We start from the raw sequence: 20,405 nt of genomic DNA on the forward strand, positions 1-20,405 counted from the left end.
TACCTTCATCCTTGCTCTTAGCTAGAGATACCAGGCTCCAGCAAGATACCAGGCTCCAGCAAGATACCAGGCTCCAGGTAACTTGCTGCAGCTTCTACATCAGCACTTGCTGCCTTACCTTGCACTTTTATGTTATGGAGGGAGCTTCGTTCCTTCAATCTCATGAACCAACCTCTACTAGATTCCAACTTCTCTTCCATAGCATCATCAGCTATCTCACCCTTCACAGAATAAAGGAAGAGCTACGGCCTTTCTTTGGATTAGGCTTTGGCTTAAGGAAATGTTATGGCTGGTTTGATCTTCTATCCAGACCACTAAAACTTTCTTCATATCAGCAATAAAGCTGTGTTGCTTTCATATCATTCATGTGTTCACTGTAGTAGCACTTTTATTTTCCTTTAAGAACTTATCCTTTGCATTCACAACTTGGCCAACTGACACAAGAGGCCTAGCTATTGACCTGTCTCAGCTTTCAACATGCCTTCTTCACTAAGTTTAATCATTTCTAGCTTTTTATTTATAATAAAAGATGTGAGACTCTTCCTTTCACTTGAACACTTAAAGGCCATTGTTGGGTTATTAATTGGCCTAATTTCAATACTATTGTGTCTCAGTAAATAGGGAAACCCAAGGAAAGGAAGAGAGATGGGGGAACAGCCAGTCGATAAAGCAGTTGGAATACACAACATTTATCAGTTATCTCTTATGTGGTTGTGGTTCATGGCACCCCAAACATCAAAGATCACTGATCGCAGATCACCATAAGAGACATAATAGTGGCTGGGCATGATGGCTCATGCCTGTAATCCCAGCACTTTGGGAGGCTGAGGCAGGCAGATTGCCTGAGCTCAGGAGTTAGAGACCAACCTGGGCATCATGGTGAAACCCCATCTTTACAAGAAATACAAAAATTAGCCTGGCATGGTGGCACACACTTGTGGTGCCAGCTACTTGGGAGGCTGAGATCAGAGGATTGTTTCAGCCTGGGAGACCAAGGCTGCAGTGAGCCATGATCATGCCACTGCACTCCAGCCCGGGTGACAGAGCAAGACCCTGTCTCAAAAAAAAAAAAAAGAAAAAGAAAAAGAAAAAAAAGATATAATAGTAATGAAAAGGTTTGAAATATTGTGAAAATTACCAAAATGTGACAGAGACACAAAGTGAACACACACTGTTGGAAAAATGGCACCAATGGACTCACTTGATGCAGGGTTGCCACAAACCTTTAATTTGTAAAATAATGCAATAAAGTCACAATGAGCAAGGTAAGCCAGTACTAAAGGTCCACAGCTCCTGAAGTGGGGTGGGGCTAGAAGCCAGGGATACAGTCAACTGAAGTTTAGGAATTGCAAGATAATGTTTAGGTAGTGATACAGTTGGGATGTTTGTCCCCTCCGAATCTCATGTTGAAATGTGATCCCCAGTGTTGAAGGTGGGGCCTAATGGGAGGACTTTAAGTCATAGTAGCACATCCTTCATGAGTGGCTTGGTGCCCTCCCATGGTAATGAGTAAGTTCTTATTTTATGAGTTCACACAAGAGCTGGTTGTTTAAGGAGCCAGCATCTCTCTTGCTCCCTCACTCACCATGTGACACACCTGTTCCCCCTTTGCCTTACAGCTATGAGTAAGAGCTTCCTAAGCCTTTACCAGAAGTCCAGTAGATGCTGGTGTCATGCTTGTACAGCCTGCAGAACGATGAGCCAAATAAACCTCTTTTCTTTATAGATTACCAGGTCTGGAGTATTCATTCATAGCAATGCAAATGGACTAACACAGGCAGTGAGCTAAATTCTCCCCTCAAATCTACAATGGTTGAGGAGGCGGCAAGAGAAATGGGAGAATATTTAGGAAAGGTTAGAACTAAATTCTGACAACTCTCCAAATTGTTCTGGTCACATGTATGTGCTCCAGCCATAACTTAGTGTAACTCACATTTGGGCTGCTGCAGTAGCCTAAAAGCACAAACTGTGATGCCCAAAAGCCTGTCCTGCTAAATACATGTTTCCTGGCCCTGCCCAGCTCTTTGCCCACCCAGGCCAGCACCTCCATTTGGAGCTACAGTTCTGGAGCACTGCCTAAGTTTATATAGGCAGAATGCTTACAAAGGAAATTCTTTAATCTGGTTCCTAAAGGGCAAAGCACTGGGAGATATTTGTGGTAGCAACCCCCAGCTGTCTGCAATTGGAGATTCAAGGGCAGGGGTGCCCTTTAATTTACTGGGGTACCACTTTAATTTACAGGGGTACCACTTTAATTTAGTGGAAACAACATATGTTTTTAAGTCCAGAAAGTATAGGATTGAATACCATTTCTGCTCCTTAATAGCTATTTAATCTTGAACAATTTACTTTACATTTCTGAGTCTTAACCTCTCTATCTGTAAAATGGAAAAGAAAGAAAGAAAAAAAAAAGCTTTCTCTAAATCACCAATTCCTTATCTAGAAGTTTCTCAGTCAAAAAAAAGAATAGGTTGGGCGCGGTGGCTTACGCCCATAATCCCAGCAGTTTGGGAGGCTAAAGCAGGTGGATCACCTGAGGTCGACAGGTCAAGACCAGCCTGGCCAACATGGTGAAACCCCATTTCTACTAAAAATACAAAAATTAGCTGGGTGTGGTGGCGGGCACCTATAATCCCAGCTACTTGGAGGCTGAGGCAGGAGAATCACTTGAACACAGGAGGCGGAGGTTGCAGTGAGCCGAGATTGCACCATTGCACTTCAGCCTGGGTGACAGAGCAAGACTCCGTCTCAAAAAACAATAAATAATAATAAGCATTTATCCTGTCCTTCCTGCATGAACAGTATTTTAGGGTAGCTAGATAGTCCAAACTGATGAGAAAAAAATTTTAATAGAAAAAAATCCAACTAATAAATGTGGAAGTGATGATAGAATTAGAAAATCACAATTTTGCAGCACCTAAAAATATGATTGTTTTAGGCAAAGATTATGAATGGATGAAACCCTCCTGAAAAGTCAATTAGGAACTTCACAACATCAAAGGCAGCTGATGTTTGTATCACCAGAAGTGAGACACCCAGGCACTGCAGCCTCCTGGTGTGATGCAGTGTGAAGCACACAGCCCACCTTTGAAGAATTCCTGCCAAAAAATTAAACTTCAACTAATCAGGCCTCTGGAGCTAACAGAGTTTACAGGAAATGTGAGAGATAAAGACACAAATTAAATGACACCTTAAGGAAGCAAACAGATCCAGAATGTGGAAATTCTATAGGATAACTGACTCAGATTCTGCAACAAGTAAACGGCAGGGAAAAAACTGGGGGATTTGGGGGGACAGGGAGACTGGTCTAGATCAAAACAGACTCAGAGATACAACAATCAGTGTGATGTATGAGCCATGTTAGATCTAGATTCAAACAGGCCCCTATAAAGAGATATTTGCCTGGATTATACACTGGGTGTTAGATGGTATCATCAAATTATCATTTTGTTGAGTGTGATGGTGGCATTACAGTTATGTAAGAAAATATTCGAATTGCTTAGAGATGTATATTAATTATGAAGGAGTGAAATAACGTGATCTTCGGAATTTGCTTTAAAATTATTTACTAAAAACAAAAGGAAAATGAAGGAGATGCAAGGAGAGAAAAATAACAGCAAGTAAAGGAAAAAAATGAAAAAGAAACTACCCCATCGGATGGATAGAGATTGGATAAATTAAGAAAACCATGTAGCCCAATGTCTGGTACAGAGCATAACTCAATAAATAGCTCCCTTTCGCTTTTGCAAGCCTAAGCCACTGTTTTGAATTCTGAGTTCTGAATACACTCCTAGGCTGGCATGTACCTACTTACTAGAAATGCTCCTATATTTTAACAGTTCCTCCTCCATTCTGTCATCTACATAAATTCATCATGGAAGAAATAAAGCTTGATTTTTGTTCTCTAATGAAGCAAGAAAATGAAATATTACATTATTCTCGTTACAATGAAGAGATAACCAAGGCCAAAATAATATTTAGCAATAAAGACAGTACAATACCCTCTTCATACTCAAGGAAATAACATTTGTGTTTCTAATGACTGCAATCCAAGGGCCTATAGTAAGTAGGTATTTGTAATTTTGTTGGAAAACAAATTTAGACAGCCTGTGTTTCAAAAAAAATCTCATATTTAGTCAGAGAATTACTTACTACCAAGCTATTTTATTTGTGATATGAATTGTATATTCAAAATGGCTAATTTTGATTTTATATTTTGATTTTCTCAATTAGTCTGCATAAAAATCATCCCCTGTAACTTCAAATGTCCACATCAAGCAATCATATTGGCCTCTTAAAGAAGATAATAATTCTGAATACTTCAAGCTCAAGCCTGTGGAAAACTGTCTCATCAGTTTTCAAGTAAGTGGCATTATCATTTAAAGCAATAGTTTTGTTCAGATTTGCTGTAAAGCCACTGCTTACTGTAGCTCTCTTAGCTGTTTGTTCCACTTCCCTCTACAGTGGAACCAAACTTAAGCTTGTGAAAGAGTCCCAGGAAACCCAAACTCCTGAATTAACTCCAGCTTCATATTTGTGTCCTCCTTCTCCTGGAATTCATTTCTCCCATTCTTGTGTTAGAATATTCTACAGCTTTTGTTTGTTTTTATTGATAGTATCAAATCTAATAGACTTGTATTAAATAAACTTGAGCGTTTGTTTTCCATTCTGAGTTTCAAAATCCCAGAAGGCAGTGCCTTCTAGTTACTCAATAAAGGTTTATCAAATTGAATGAACTGACTTTGCTTCCTAAGCACTTTGTTGATGTTGGTGCTGCAAACCTGGAATATCAGTGTCCATTCTAAACTAACAAATGGGAGTAAGGAGTCACTCTGCTAACAAAACAAGAAGAGAGTTCAACACCAGCGAGAACATATTGTATTCCTAGTGAGAAACCATGGGATTAATTTTCCACAGTCGTGTTAACACTGTATGCTCTGTTCTTAGAGTAGTGGTCATATTCACAGCAGTCAAAACCACATGTACCTGTGGGATATCCATGCTGATCAGCTTTGGTAGACAAGGCATATATATGAATCACCTGTTCAGAAAGAACATAATGCCATCATGCAGTTTTGAAACAGGCAAAACAAAACTGCAGCTTCCAAAATCACTCTTTATTAAAAGACCAATTTTTTTTTAGGTTACTTCTTTCCCCCAATTTAAGAAGCTTTTCCCACTGCTATGGTCAGTGGTTCTGCCCTTTCCAGTTTCTCTGGTCATATTCTAAAAGGGTTGATTTAAGGAAATACTGAAATGCTTTTTAAAAATATATATTTTTTAACCTTCATGTTTGGCTGACCTTATTTGCTATAAAATAATTTTTAGTCATTTCTAAATACGAATATCTAGCACTTTCTTTTCAGGCTTAACTTTAGAGACGTCTGTGAGTTTGGTTATATTCCTTTTTGCAGGAGAATCGATGCAGTTAGATGTTTCTCAGTGCAATGAGAAGTTTAAGCTTCATTTTTATAACACAAATGTCTTTTCTAAGCCTATAACAGACATAATTGTGGCTAAAATGTAGTATTTTATTAAGACTATACAACAGTAAAAGTAGTACACGAATTCAGGACTTAAGAATCTGCTTAATTAAATGTATCTGTCTACAGTGGTATTTAATATCATTCTTTTCCCTTCTGCTTTTCTTTCTTTCAGGAGCAATTTAGGACTACTGATATAAATGGACCTGAAATTGAATTGTTAAACAGAACTGCATTTCAGCAGCTCAAGGAATATAACTCATTCGTTTTGTTATATTTCTGATGCCAGCCAAAATGCAGAACTTAGAAAAAAGACCTCAGTTCTGTCATTCCCTTTCCTCCAGGAAAAGTTAAATTCTCTTTTCTGTGACCTACTGCATAAACGCATGGTTCATTATTATTCTTAAACCTGGATTCAAATGATACTCAAAAAAGTATCAAACCTTTCCCTAAGCACAAACCAATCAAAAAGAGCATTTTCCAACCTATATCACCTGAGACTCAAATCAAGTAGAAAAAAAAAAAAGCTCAAAATCTAAAAATTAAACTGGGTGCTAGACTTAAAATCTTACAAGCATCCTCTAGTTTTAGTATAGCTGTTAATATAGCCAAGTTTTTTTTATTTAGTTGATTTTTTACTTTCATATTTTTTAATGAGAAGAAGGTAAAATTCTCTACCAGAAGTCATCAAAATTTCAGATGATAAGACAGATAGCCCTGAAAGTTTTTGCCTAAACTCATGCACATAAACTAAAACTGGCCGATTAATCTCGCTACAGTATGTTTAAAAAGAGTGGCATTTGAAAATACAGTATAGCAGTGTGATGCTGCACTGCCTCTAATTAAGTGCAGACTAGGAAAAATTATTCTTAGTTTAGTCTATGAAAGGGGGGTGGTGGAAATTTCTCTCTTTGCAATTCAAAATTATTTTAAAGATAGAACATTTCTTTTCCAATGTCTTCATTAAACAGAGCTGTTAAGAATTGTCTCCCAACCATCCCCAAAGAGTACAAAGCTAACCAGTATTCGTCCCATATGCTCTGCTTTGAAGTGTGAAGCTGTGACCATCCCACTAGACTCTTACACCACCATCAAAGCCGTCTCATTACGCCCAGTGCTGAGAGTTAAAGCGCGGGGCCCTAACCGCTCCAACACAAACACTGCATTAACAAAGCGACCGCAATATTCCTCCCCCACATGGCTAGAACTTGAAGAAATTTTTACCATATGTACACATGCACGAGATACAGAAATTTATTGTGCTAGAACATCATTGAGAAGCACATTAAACATGCTGACTAGAACTGGATGTTATTCTAAGGGACTGAAAAAAATAAAATGCAGCTGATCTTTATGATGAAAGAGCAGAAACATCAGGCTGAAAAATGAGATCAAGTGCAATTCCTAAATTGCATTTCGACTGACACGTTCTGTTGCCTGTTTTTTCTTGAGGTAGCAGAGAACAATTTAAGGGAAGAAACAAAACTACTGCACATCACTGGATGCTACTGTTTACTCCATCGTGTTTCATTTCAAAAGGACAAACTTAAAAACCACGATAGGCTGATAACAACATCTATGCCTCCAAATGAACAGGCCTTGCTAAGAAAAATTTCACTTGCATCTCTGAGTTGTCAGTTTATTATTGGCATGACAGTAAAAAATAAAATGCAAAGAAAAAACTTATTTATTATGGAAATGAGGTCAGGATAAGCACTTAATTGATTTTCATGTAAAATTAATCTGGAAAAAACATTTTTAAATGTTTTAACCTAACAATTCCATTCCTTTGTATTTGCTCTAGGAAAAGCTTTGCATTTGTGCACAAGAGAGACTATCCAAGAATGTTCATCATTGCATTATTTGATCTAGGAAAAACAAGAAACAATCTGAATGTCCACAAACAGGAGAACAGACAAAATGTGTTATATTCATATTATGATAATTATAAAGCAGGTAGAATGAAATAGAACTATATGTAATACCATGGATATATTTCTAAGCTATCTTGCTGAATGAAAAAATTATAGTATAAGAGCATTTCTAATACAAACATATGCAAGCAATACTATATTGGATTTATTGGTTTATACATGTATGTAAGTAAAGCATGTAGAAAATTCTGGATTTGGGACATGCTATACTCTTACCATAACTTGGCAGGGGGACATTCAGAGAACCAGGAATAAGAGTAGTGATCAGAGGTGAATTTTAACCTTAACTGTAGTACTCGAAATTTTGAAACAGAGAATTAATTTTAAAAAATCAGGCAAGGTCTAATAAATAAATGTTTGTGAAGATTCTTTGTTCTATTACTGTCTTGATAGAAAAAACTACAAGTGAGTTTCTTAATGTGTCAAAGTCTGCTTTCTAGCTGTGGAATGAAAAAATTGGACCTATCTACTTTCCTCCCTATAAACAGAAAAATAATGTGACCTCAAACTCTTAAAATACCATACAATTTCATGGAGATACAGATATAAGTATTCATGAAAGTATACAGTATATCAGGAGTTTGGGGCATATTTTACATATATATTTCATAACCAATAATCCAAGAAGGTTATTTCCTTGCATATAACATATAGTTTCATAGAGATATGTATACAGAAGCTTATTATTCCTTTGTAGGGCATATGCTGATATATTTGCCACTTTGTGCAGATGTGATATAATTCATTTAAAGAATTATACTTTCCTGAGTGGCCTAACATATTTAACTTATACTGTACTCCATAACTCATTTTATTGTGTCCTGTGGTGCCTTCTAATGGCTTCACACACAGATTTCATGGCCTCAGTTTTGTTGGTGGAAGGTACTTTGTTATACTTCTCTAAAAGTCACAATAGCATTTACTATAGGAAATGGAAACATAACAGGCACTCCAAGACTGTCTGGATGTTCACAAACACCTCTCCATTTATTTTCATAATATTTCTCTGAAATAGGTACTGAATATCATTTTGCAAACGGAGAACTGACAAAGGAGAAGCTGTTTGCTATAGAACTTAAATTTCAGAGCTGAAAGCACTTCAGACATCTCTTGCTCAAGTGATTTTCTAACATCTTGCTGTACAATCCCTTTTCTCAGAAGGTAACTTATTTGGAATCTTGCTACATAAAGCAGAAAAGGGGGATCCACTCTATGGTGAAAGGGACTCTCCTGGGCTCCAACTACTCTGTACCCCCTCCACAAGGCAATGGAGAATCACTAAAAATAATGACAGCCAGTAGGAGGCAGAGGACCTGGGGCTTTACACAGTCATCAATTATCATAACCATCCTGATAGGATGATATTATTCTCCCATTTTACAGATACAAAAACTCTTAGAGACCGAAAAAGAAGAGACTAAAAAATTTTCTCAAGCCAGTTGGCAAACAAGTAGCAGATGTGGGATTTGAACTAAGATTGTTCAGTTCCTCAATTTTTTTTTTTTCAAGACAGGCTCTTGCTCTGTTTCCCAGGCTGGAGTCCAGTGGCACCATCACAGCTCACTGCAGCCTTGCCTTCCAGACTCAAGCAATCCTCCCATCTCAGCCTCCCAAGTAGCTGAGATGAGAAGTACACAGCACCACGCCTGGCTAATTTTTTTAAAATTTTTTGTAAAGATGAAGTCTCACAGTGTTGCCCAAGCTGGTCTGGAACGCCTGAGCTCAAGCAATCCACCTCCCTCGACCTCCCAAAGTGCTGGGATTACAGGCATGAGCCAATGTGTCCAGTTTCAAATTCTTATCCTGCCCACTTCCCATCTTGCTTCCCTGTCTAACCACAGTGGAATGTGATGTTATTGGTTAGTTCACGCTCATCAGAGACTGACAGGCAGATCTATACATATACATCCTGAGTGGGTGGAATCAGTATTGACCTTTCACTTGCATATATTGCTCCCTGCTTGTTAAGGACCTCTCACTCTCTTTCAGAGAAGCTATAGAGATGCTAAAGGTTCCCCAAAGAGTAGTTCAGATGGGTCATGGCGAAGCCTTGGGGATGGCCAAGAATCCTTCTGCTGGATAACATATCAGCAATGTATAAATAGCCTTCAGCATTAAGCCTACTCCCCACAGTAACAAAGAGTTAACTTGGCTCTTCCACCTATTTGGTGTTCCTCAAAAGGGCAAACAAATGCTTTGCATGAGTTACTTTGCTTTCCTTGTGTGTGTTCAGCTCTCAAGCCTCTTCTTGGCTGCTGGCCACAGACAACACACAAAAATCTCTCAGTGATCTCAAAGCTGGCACTACCTCTCACCATTTGCCCCCCAAAGGAGTCAAGTCCTGCCCTCCCCCTTTTCATATCCCCACCTTTCAGATAACGACCATTTCCACACACCCTTCTCCAACCTCTTTCAACTATGTTTTGGAGAAAAATGCTTTCTGCTCATTACTGATGTTTTCTTCCACATGGAGAGACCTCTGCTCATCTTGCTGTCTGTTACAGGCTGAACTGCGTTCTCCAAAAATGCATATGTTGAAGTCCTGGCTCCCAGTACCTCGGAATATGACCTTATTCTGGAATAGGGTCATTGCAGATGTAATGAGTTAAGATGAGGTCATACTACAATAGGTTGGGTCCCTAATCCAATATGACTGGGGTCCTCATAAAAAGGGGAGACTGGGACACAGACAATATACAGAAAGAATGCCACGTGACCATGAAGAAGGTCAAGTGCAAGCCAAGATGGGACACACCCCTCAGAAGGAACCAACCCTGCTGCCACCCTGATCGCGGACTTCTTGCCTCCAGGATTGTGATACCATAAATCTCTGTGGTTTAAGCCACCCAGACTGTAATATTTTGTTACTGCAGCCCTAGTAAACTAAAACACCAGCCTCGCTCCCTCCTAACTTTCATCCTCTGATGGGAAGTTTGGGAGAGAAACTGGATGTGCACAGGCCCACCCTGCCTCCCTCTTCCTTCTTAGGAGCTGGTTTTCAGCAGGAAACACACATTCCAGGCCACTCCTCCTTGCCATAAAGCTGTCCAACCTCAGGCCTTGGCTGCCCGGTACTGCCTGTGACTGGCTGGGTTAGTCTAATTCTCTGGTAGGGTAGGCCCAGTCGCCAATACTAGTTTTATCAGTAATAAAGTTATTGTAGCATCTCCATTTCTCATCTGCCTTTCTCTTCTGTGGGGCTGGTTCCAAATGTGGGAAAAGAAGACGTGTATTATTTGTCATGCTCTCCTCTTAAACCCACCCGAATACTCTTATTTCCCTGAGGGGAGGGAGTGAAGTGACCTTCTTCTTTCTCTACTCTCTTTCTAATTTCGTTGCTATGCTATATAAACTTTGTGTACTGCTTTCCCAAAGCCTCTGCTTTCGACTGCCAAAAATTCTGGCTGTGTGGTGGCTCATGCCTATAATCCCAGAGCTTTAGGAAGCCAAGGCAGGAGGATCACTTGAGGCCAGGAGTTCCAGACCAGCCTGGGCAACAAAGCAAGACCCTGTCTCTACAAAAAATAAACTTAAAGATTAGCTGGACATGGTGATACATGCCTGTAGTCCAAGCTATTCAGTAGTCTGAAGCAGGAGAATCACTTGAGCCCAGGGGGTCAAGGCTGCAGTGAGCTAGGATTGCACCACTGCACTCCAGCCTGGGCAACAGGCAAGTTCCTGTCTCTAAAATAAATAAATAAATCAAACATGAACACTGTTACTTCTGCATTGTCACTATAACAATCCTATAATCCCCTCAAGGTAGGTAACTCAGACAGTCCCGCGCAGGCTATGGGGAAAAGAAAAGCACAACAATTAGTATCTCAAAATATTATCTTACTACATACGTTTAGGTAATTAAAGTTGGAGAATGAATTATTCAACCTATGTAACTTTAATAGTCACATAATAAAAGATAATTAATGATGCTATAATTATTGTAATATCGTAATACATTGTTGTCATTATTATTGCAGGCTGTGAGTCTCCTGAGAAGCACATTCTTACTCTACCAATAGAGAACAGGTGGATGGGTTGGTGGGTGCATGACGGTGTGGAGAGACTTGCACTTAATCTACAAGCCCATCAACGTTATTAACATCATTGTATCATTTCTTCAGAGTTTTCTAATCCTAGTGGCCTTGACACTGGAAGCCACTATAAAAGCTAGGAAGGAAAGATAAAAGGAAAAGGGATTCAGGAAAAACATCTCCACAGTTACGGGGCCTAGGCTCAAAAATACCAGGGCCTATTATTCAGTCACCTGTTATAAACCCTAACTAGATCCACAATCTCTAAAACACCATCAGCAATCGTATAAAATACCAAACTCTGAGTGTTGTAGATATCTACTGAAAATCAGAAAACCTAAAACCCCTCAACTTTGAGGCTCCCCAGGGCTCCCTTTGTTAGTAAGGGGTGAATGTTTGATGTCTCCCACAATGACTCCTGATTTAACACTGAGTGTCTTAAGAGACCTTTTACCTAGGTGAAGTGGTTGGCTGGGGAGGGGGCTCCTAGTTTTTAACTGTAAATCTCACCTGTGGCTTCTAGATTGGGAAACAATTACAAGAAGTGTATAGTCAGGCAGCATGGATTTCATGTAACCCCTCATTTGTTCCAATTAGGAGATTCTTATAAGACATTTATTCTTGTTGATATTTCTTTTTCTGTTTGTTTTGTGTTCTTATAAGACATTTATTCTTGTTGATATTTCTTTTTCTGTTTGTTTTGTGTTTGAGATAGGGTCTCGCTCTGTTGCCCAGGCTGGAGTACAAGTAGCACATCATGGCTCACTGCAGCCTCAACCTCCTGGGCTCAAGGGATCCTCCCATCTCAGCTTCCCAAGTAACTAAGACTACAGGCACACACTACCACACCCAGATAATGTTTTTTATTTTTATTCTTTGTAGAGACAAAGTCTCCCTATGTTGCCCAGGCTGGTCTTGAACTCCTGGCTCAAGCAATCCTCCCACCTTGGCCTCCCAAAGTGCTGGGATTATAAGCATGAGCCACCACTCCCAGCCACTTGTCAATATCTCAATAAACCCTATTGCTTTTATATCAAGAGTGAGACAGGGGGCCAGCCATGGTGGGCAGATCCCTTGAGCCCAGGAGTTTGAAACCAGCCTGGGCAACACAGGGAGACCCCATCCTACAAAAATTAAGCAGGCATGGTGGTACATGCCTGTAGTTCCAGCTATTCGGGAGGCGGAGGTGGCAAGATCACTTGAGTCTGGAAGGTCAAGGCTACAGTGAGCCACAGTTGTGCCACTGCACTCAGCCTGGGTGACAGAGCAAACCCTGTTTCAAAAAAAAAAGAAGTGATACAGGGAAGGAGTAAAAGCCAATATCAGGGTATGGTATCAAGCTGTGAGCAATTGGGACTCAATCCTGCTGAGATGGGCCTCAGAATTGTCCATCTCAGGGACAAAAGAGGCAAGCATTTATCTACCAGCTCTGGTCCCCCACAGGTCAAGTGTTGCCCGATGGGGTTAACTTGCTTGCTCACTTGCACTGCAGGTTGTAGCAGAGCCACAGTAAGAGAAAAGAGTTCAGCTTTTTCAAGTATGGCTGGGTTCATCCATAACTGCTGGTCATGGAAGATTAAGTTTGTTTATCCCAGTTCTCCCATTTGGCCTTTCCTTCTTCATTAGTACCTCTGTTTTACAGTGGTTGGTAGACTCCTCTTGCATTTATTCAGCCTGTGGCAACATGCATTTATGAGCAACCTGGTAACTCTCCTTCATAGTTAAAATGTACTAAAGTCACTGGAAATCAATCTTAATATTTTAAGTACTTTCCCAATGCACAATCCCTTGTTTTCGCAGATTTTTCTATGGTGGCAATATTCCTGTAATTCTCCAACTAAATGCTATGCCCTAAATATGTTTACACACATTTGTAAAATCGACTATTGTTTTTATGCTATGGCAATGAGGGTAGTGTTGATGGTGGTTAGAACTATATCAGAACCCAGCATCTAAATTGACTGATCTCAACCAAATCCAACACTGTCTTATGAGACAATCTCCATAGCAACTGGAGAATCAGAGTAGAAATTCTTAAAGTGAAAAGTTGTTCCTGATTTGCCAGATCAGCCCATGTTTTGACAATCTGTAATAAGGTAATCAAAGGGTCTCAAGACTACCATGGGAGTGTTGACGCTGTGTGAATGTGTCATGGCACACATCCTCCAAGTCATAAGAATAATAGAAAAAAATCTACAAGGCTGATCATTCTGATCAAAGTCCTTAATGTTTTTTTTTTTTTTTTGAGACAGAGTCTCTCTCCGTCGCCCAGGCTGGAGTGCAGTGGCACGATCTTGGCTCACTGCAACCTCTGCCTTCCGGGTTCAAGCGATTCTCCTGCCTCAACCTCCCAAGCCCGGCTAATTTTTTATATTTTTAGTAGAGACGTGGTTTCACCGTGTTAGCCAGGATGGTCTCGATCTCCTGACCTCGTGATCCACCCGCCTCGGCCTCCCAAAGTGCTGGGATTACAGGTGTGAGCCACCGCGCCCGGCCCAAAGTCCTTAATGTTTTATGTATTTTTTTAAAAATCAAAACAATAAGAATCAATCACGCCAGAGCTATTTGTTTATTCATGTAACTTACATGGCTAGCATTTATCTTTCTAGTTCTCTAAATAATGACCTTAGTTGATATGGCATTGTGCAAACATTCATTTGATCAATGACATGAAACAAAAAGCAAGTTTCCATATCATTTATAAAATTCATTAACTATGGTCTAGACTCTTGAAGCTGAATATTACGAGCCTACATGTTAGGTAAGCCTATTTTCACTGTCGAGGCATTGGGAGAATTTGCCTAAGAATCTTCTGTGCTGACCCCTCCCCTCTATCATCACTCAATCCTTCTCATGAAAGTTTGTGTGTGAACAGGCAACAGGGTCATGTTACAGAGACACTGAGTCCAGCATGTGAAAACACGGAGTCAGGAAGACGTGGAACACATACAAGAAGCATCAGGGTCCACAGTATCCTGCAGAGAAAATGTCTATAGAAACTTGATAGAAGTCCAGAACATCAGACTAAATATCTTCAATACTGAGTAGAAGTCAGACAAAAGAAGAATGCTCCTGAAAATTTACCAATGATTCCAAGTGAGGTGAATGCATTGTTCCTGAAAGATCCAAGATGATTTAAAATCGCCAAGAGAAGTAGGGACTTCCAGGAAAACATGAAAATGTGGATCCATATGTTTACTTTCATTTCTTCCAAAAACCCCAAGAAGAAACAATGGTAAAGAAATTTTTTTCCCAAGCATTAACTCAAACAAACAGAAAGAAAGAGGAGGCAATCGCACTAGACGCTGCAGAGAAAACGTGTGAGGAGGAGGTGATTCGGCAGACTCAAGGCAGCAAGCGGAGCAGTAGAGAAGCGCCTGATGCATCCCACAGACGCCTGATAGTGGACAGAACCAGCTGCCCCACTTTGGGAGGGAAGGCAAAGGGGAAGCTCAAAACCGGAAGATGGGTGGGAAGTCGGGTTCAGCAGCGGTCAGAGCCCATCCCTAATTCACACAGACAGGCACCTGCCCTGCCACACCCTGGCAGGATATGTAAGAGGTAAAACACAAGGTGTCTGGGCTGGGGAATATGGACACAGCTGAGGGCTGGGGTGAGTAACGAAAAGAGAGGAATTAAAAGAACATTTATATTGACAATCTAAACGTTGAGATTTTTTCAGCCCTTTTGTGCAACTCAGCTTCTAAAACACTGGTAGTGGTGTCTCCACTCCAGGCTGGACACTGGAAGGTCCTTCTCTGGGAAACTTGAACAGCTCAAGAGGAAAGATCAAAAAAATACTGAAGTATAAGTTCCCCAAAGAAACGACCCAGCCATGTCAGCCTACAGCGGACAAACACCACCTGCATACTCAGAGTGTCCATTCAGCCTTCTAGCATCCACTCAGAATAAGCAGCCAACCCAGCATTATCAAACATCTAAGGAAAGCCTTTAAAAAAAAAAAAACAGGCAAAAGCAACAGGGTGAAGGGACAAGGTGAGGGGAGACTATACAGGAAGAAGAAACCGAAATGATCCATTAATGATACGTTCATGAAATAAAACCAGGATGTTTTCTTGAAAAGTAAAATAAAAGGAACATTTACAGTGTAAATGAAAGCACTTGGAAATTAATATAGAAGCCATAAAAACTTATGGAAGGCTGGGATAGCAAGTAGACGAAATTTGCCAGAAAGTGTTATAAAAATAGAGTGATGGAAAATAAGAAAGAAAGTAAATGTAGAGGACCAGTAAAAGAGTTCTAATCTCCAAATAATGGGGCTTTTAGAAAGAACTGAGAAAATGGAAGAAATCAACAATGGAATAATTCAAAAGAATTGTCCCGCACTGATGGACAACAGTTTCAAAGAATAAAAGGATTCACCAAGTATCCAGCATAATGGATGGAAACAGACCCATACAAAAGCACTTCAGGGAAATTTCAGAACACTGGGAACCAAGCAAAGACCTCACAAGCCTCCAGAGAGAAATGAAAGGTCACATACAAAAAATAAGGAGTCATAATTGTTTCAGAAGTCTCAATAGCAATGTGGAAACAAGAACTCAGTGATACAACATCTTTAAAGTTATTTCTAACCTGGAATTCTATAGCAAGACAAACTAACAATTCAGTGTGAAGGTAGAATAATGGCACTTTCTGACATGCAAAGGGTCAACAATGTACTTCATTTTTTTTCAGAAAGCTACTAAAGGATGTGTTCCACCAAAACGACACCATAAACCAAGAAAGTAAAAAAAGGGAAAGAGAAGACATGGGATTCAGGTTGAGGACCAGGGCATCCAACATGGAGAAAGATGAAAGTCATGATGATGGCTGAGGGAGATCCTATGAAGACAGTTATCCTCAACACACTGAGGGCAGCTAGTCCTAACTGCAACAGGTCAGAGAATTCTAAAAGATACTTATTTAAGAAGCTGGAATTGATAGAACCCTCAATGAATGTATGAAGTGTTCTATCTGAACGCATGGAGAGATGTAACTATTGACAGAGAATTTGGAGCTAAACCAGTGGTAAGTATATAAAACACTAAGCAAACAAATTATCAAAAAGATAATGACCAACTCCAGCAAAAGTATAAAGTTACACAGAAAAGGTAAAATAATAATAATGTTCTAAATGATTCATTGTGAACAATGTTTACATAGTTATAATAATGTAACCACTAACGATTGACCCAAATTTTGATATAAATACATTGAGAGGTTGGAAGATTGGGAAGTGTGAGTGGCATGTGTCTGTGTTTGTGTGTGTGTGTGTGTGTGTGTGTGTGTGTGTGTGTGTGTGTGTTAGAGATGGGAGGTGGGGTAAGGGGAAGCTAAATTTTCATATTCCGCAGTGAGAAGTCAATAGATAATGCCTAAAACTGAAAGACCAAGACATACCAGTGTATGTGTGATATTTCGATATCTAGAGTTAAATCAATAAGGTAAAAGAGTAGAAAGTACTTGGCTGGCTCTGAGGAGAAGGAAATTGAAGTGTGTGTATGGTAGGAGGTAAAGGGGGTTAGATAGGTACTTAGAATTTTTAGAATAAACCCCTCTATAGTATGTGATTTTTAGCTACACGCCTGTATCATTTTGATAAAAACAAAAAGAAAGAGAGGGAAGGAAGGAAGAAAAAAGAAAGAGAAGGAAGAAAGGAAATAATTTTAGAGACCTGGCTAGGGGCAGTAGCTCATGCCTGTAATCCCAGTACTTTGAGAGGCTGAGGTGGGAGGATCGCTTAAGCCCAGGAATTCAAGACCCACCTGGGCAACATGACAAGACCCTGTCTCTATAAAAAATACAAAAACGGGCCAGGTGTGGTGGCATGCACCTGTGATCACAGCTACTCAGGAGGCTGAGGTGGGAAGATTGTTTGAACCAGAGAGGCAGAGGTTGCAGTGAGCTGAGATCACGCCACTGCACTCCAGCCTGGCCAACACAGCGAGATCCTGTCTTAAAAAATAAAAAAAAAACTTAGAGACCTAATAGTGATAAAAATGAGATGTAGCCTAATAGATCAATTGTGAGTTTTTATAGAAAATGAAAACCAGCCGGGTGCAGTGGCTCACACCTGTAATCCCAGCTACTGGGGAGGCTGAGACAGGAGAATCACTTGAACACAGCAGGCGGGGGTTGCAGTGAACCGAGATCGTGCACTGCACTCCAGCCTGGGTGACACAGCGAGACTCTGTCTCAAAAAATAAATAAATAAATAAATAAATACCAATGTCCAAAATATTGGGAAAAAAACCTGTAAGCTTTAAATAAATACAGACTAGATCTACATCTCACCTAAGCTCTAAACTGTATAACCAACCATCCTCTCAATATATTTATATCAAAATTTGGGCCAATAGTTAGTGGTTACATTATTATACCTATGTAAACATTGTTCACAATGAATCATTTAGAACATTATTATTATTTTACCTCTGCCAACCTTTTACATGCTGTCAAATGACAGCATGTAAAAAAATGTATTCATGCTCTTTCCCTCAAACCTCCTTTCTTCTGTCATTTTAAGTTATAACATATCACACCACTGCTCTGTCCCTCACCAGCAACAGCCCATGGAATCTGTCCATTCTCTATTCTCTTAGGCCAATATCATCCTTCCAAACTGGTCAGCCTGCTTCCTGTCCATTCTCTATCATGCAGGCAGAGCGATCTTTCTAAAACTGAAAGCCAATCATATAATTTCTTGCTTAAAACACTTCAGTGGTTACCACTCACTACCTTTAGCACAAGATTTGAACACTTCAACCTAACATCTAAAACTTCATAATCTAGCCAAGTGCAGTAGCTCATGCCTGTAATCCCAGAACTTTGGGAGGCCGAGACAATAGATTGCTTGAGGTCAGGAGTTTAAGACTAGCCTGGCTAATGTGCCAAAACCCCATTTCTACTAAAAATACAAAAAAAAAAAAAATTAGCTGGGTATGGCAGTGCACACCTGTAGTCCCAGCTACTTGGGAGGCTGAGGCATGAGAATCACTTGAGTCTGGGAGGCAGAGGTTGCAGTGAGCCGAGATTGCGCCACTGTACTCCAGCCTGGGTGACAGAGCGAGACTCCATCTCAAAAAATTAAAAAAAAATAAAACTTCATAATCTGGCCTCTGATTACCTCTTGAGCTTCATTTCATAACATTCCCAGGAATGTCTTTCCCATCCCACTCCACCTCTAAGTTCCACGCAGCCATAATGAAGTCCTTTGCAGGTGCTCAAGTTCAGGCTGCCCTCACCTCTAGGCCTCTGCATCACTGTTCCTGTTATTCTAAAAGTCCTCAAACTAAAATGATATGCAAAATTATGTGTGAGTGTATGTCTCTATGTATATATACACAATGCATATGCATAAAAACTTGCAAAAATTGTTAACAGTTATTTATAAATCCTCTGAATACCAACTTTGGACCCACCTTAAGAAGCTCTTCCTGGACCCACCTGAAGAACCTCTTCCTGGCTGGGCACAGTGGCTCATGCCTGTAATCCCAGCACTTTGGGAGGCCGAGGCAGGTGGATCACCTGAGGTCGGGGGTTCGAGACCAGCCTGACCAACATGGAGAAACCCTATCTCTACTAAACATACAAAATTAGTCGGGCGTGGTGGCGCATGCCTGTAATCCTAGCTACTCAGGAAGGCTGAGGCAGGAGAATCACTTGAACCCGGGAGGCAGAGGTTGCGGTGAGCCGAGATCGCGCCATTGCACTCCAGCCTGGGCAACAAGAGCGAAACTCCGTCTCAAAAAAAAAAAAAAAAAAAAAGAACCTCTTCCTGAAGCTATAAGCAAACTTATAGCTGATATTAAAAAGTTCTGAAATATGTTATTCAGCATTTTTGCATACAAAATATACATAAATTACACATATCAGTATCAACTCTTTTATGTCACTGGGATGCTATTTATTGCCCTTTGTCCAGAGAAAGTTAGCTGATTATTATGTTAAAGCTGATTTCTCTGGGAAAGCCTTATTCTAGGGAAAAACATCCTTTCACTGTTCTAAGAACAGCGGGATCCTAGAATGCGAATACTTCTGCCTCATAAGAATGCCTGAGCATGCTGTTACAAAAAACAAACTTAAAAAAATTTGGATGATATTAGATGAACAGCTGTGTAGAAAAGGGAATGTAAAAATAAAAACTGCATGTTGGAGCATCAAAATAGTAACCATGTACAGTATAGGACTGTTTTTAATCAGATGAAGATTGAAGCTATTACATTTCAAATCAAATGTTATAAATTAATTCAAGAATGCAGCTGAGCTCTCATTTAATTAGAAATGTCCATGTTTAAATCATGAGGTACAGTAGCTGCCAATGAAGCAAAGGGCAAGGGAAGGGAGAAATCCTGTGTCCAGACTCACTGATTCTCAACTGTCTCCTACACAGGATGAACATCTGGGGTGGACCAGTCCTGATGTAATGAAGAACTTCATGTACTAGCTAATTTGAGATTTAGTGTAATTGTCCATAATTGTTTTGAAGATAATTAAAATCATTATTCTGGTCTGGACAATTCTGAACTCTTCATTTTTGTGTGGAACATATTTCCCCACACCCCCATGCTGAATTTTAACTCTTTCTTGGATAAAACATAAAGCAAGTCTGGGGTCAAGATTTCCCTCGGAAATAACCCTTCAACTGTCAGGTCACATAAAATGCAGCATAAGTAGTGAGGTACTCCTTTGGAAGCAAGTCTAATTTCCTATTTCTGGTGCTTAATGTATCTCAGCTAAAGTCCAAATCTACATCCCAAATGTTAGACGATTCACCATTAATTAAAAATGAGGCAACATCATGGAGGGATTTCTGAGGTCATACAGAAAAGAATGCAATTATCCTAAGGCAGCTATTTTCCCCCGAAGATTATAAGCCTCTGCATCTTGTAATTAACCGTGGTACAGTTAGACAGTCCAGGCAAAAGGTCTTTCTTTTCTCTCAATTTGCCTAA

At 40.0% G+C, this 20,405-nt stretch overlaps 1 protein-coding gene across 3 annotated transcripts in view; it reads right to left on the minus strand.

Annotated features, from left to right (window-relative positions):
• Window positions 1-20,405, minus strand: part of FTCDNL1 (formiminotransferase cyclodeaminase N-terminal like) — an 89,185-nt gene that overhangs the window by 61,508 nt on the left and 7,272 nt on the right. The gene's annotated exons all lie outside the window — the stretch shown is intronic.

This window comes from Nomascus leucogenys, chromosome 22a (assembly GCF_006542625.1).
Source record: "Nomascus leucogenys isolate Asia chromosome 22a, Asia_NLE_v1, whole genome shotgun sequence".
NCBI lineage: Eukaryota > Metazoa > Chordata > Mammalia > Primates > Hylobatidae > Nomascus > Nomascus leucogenys.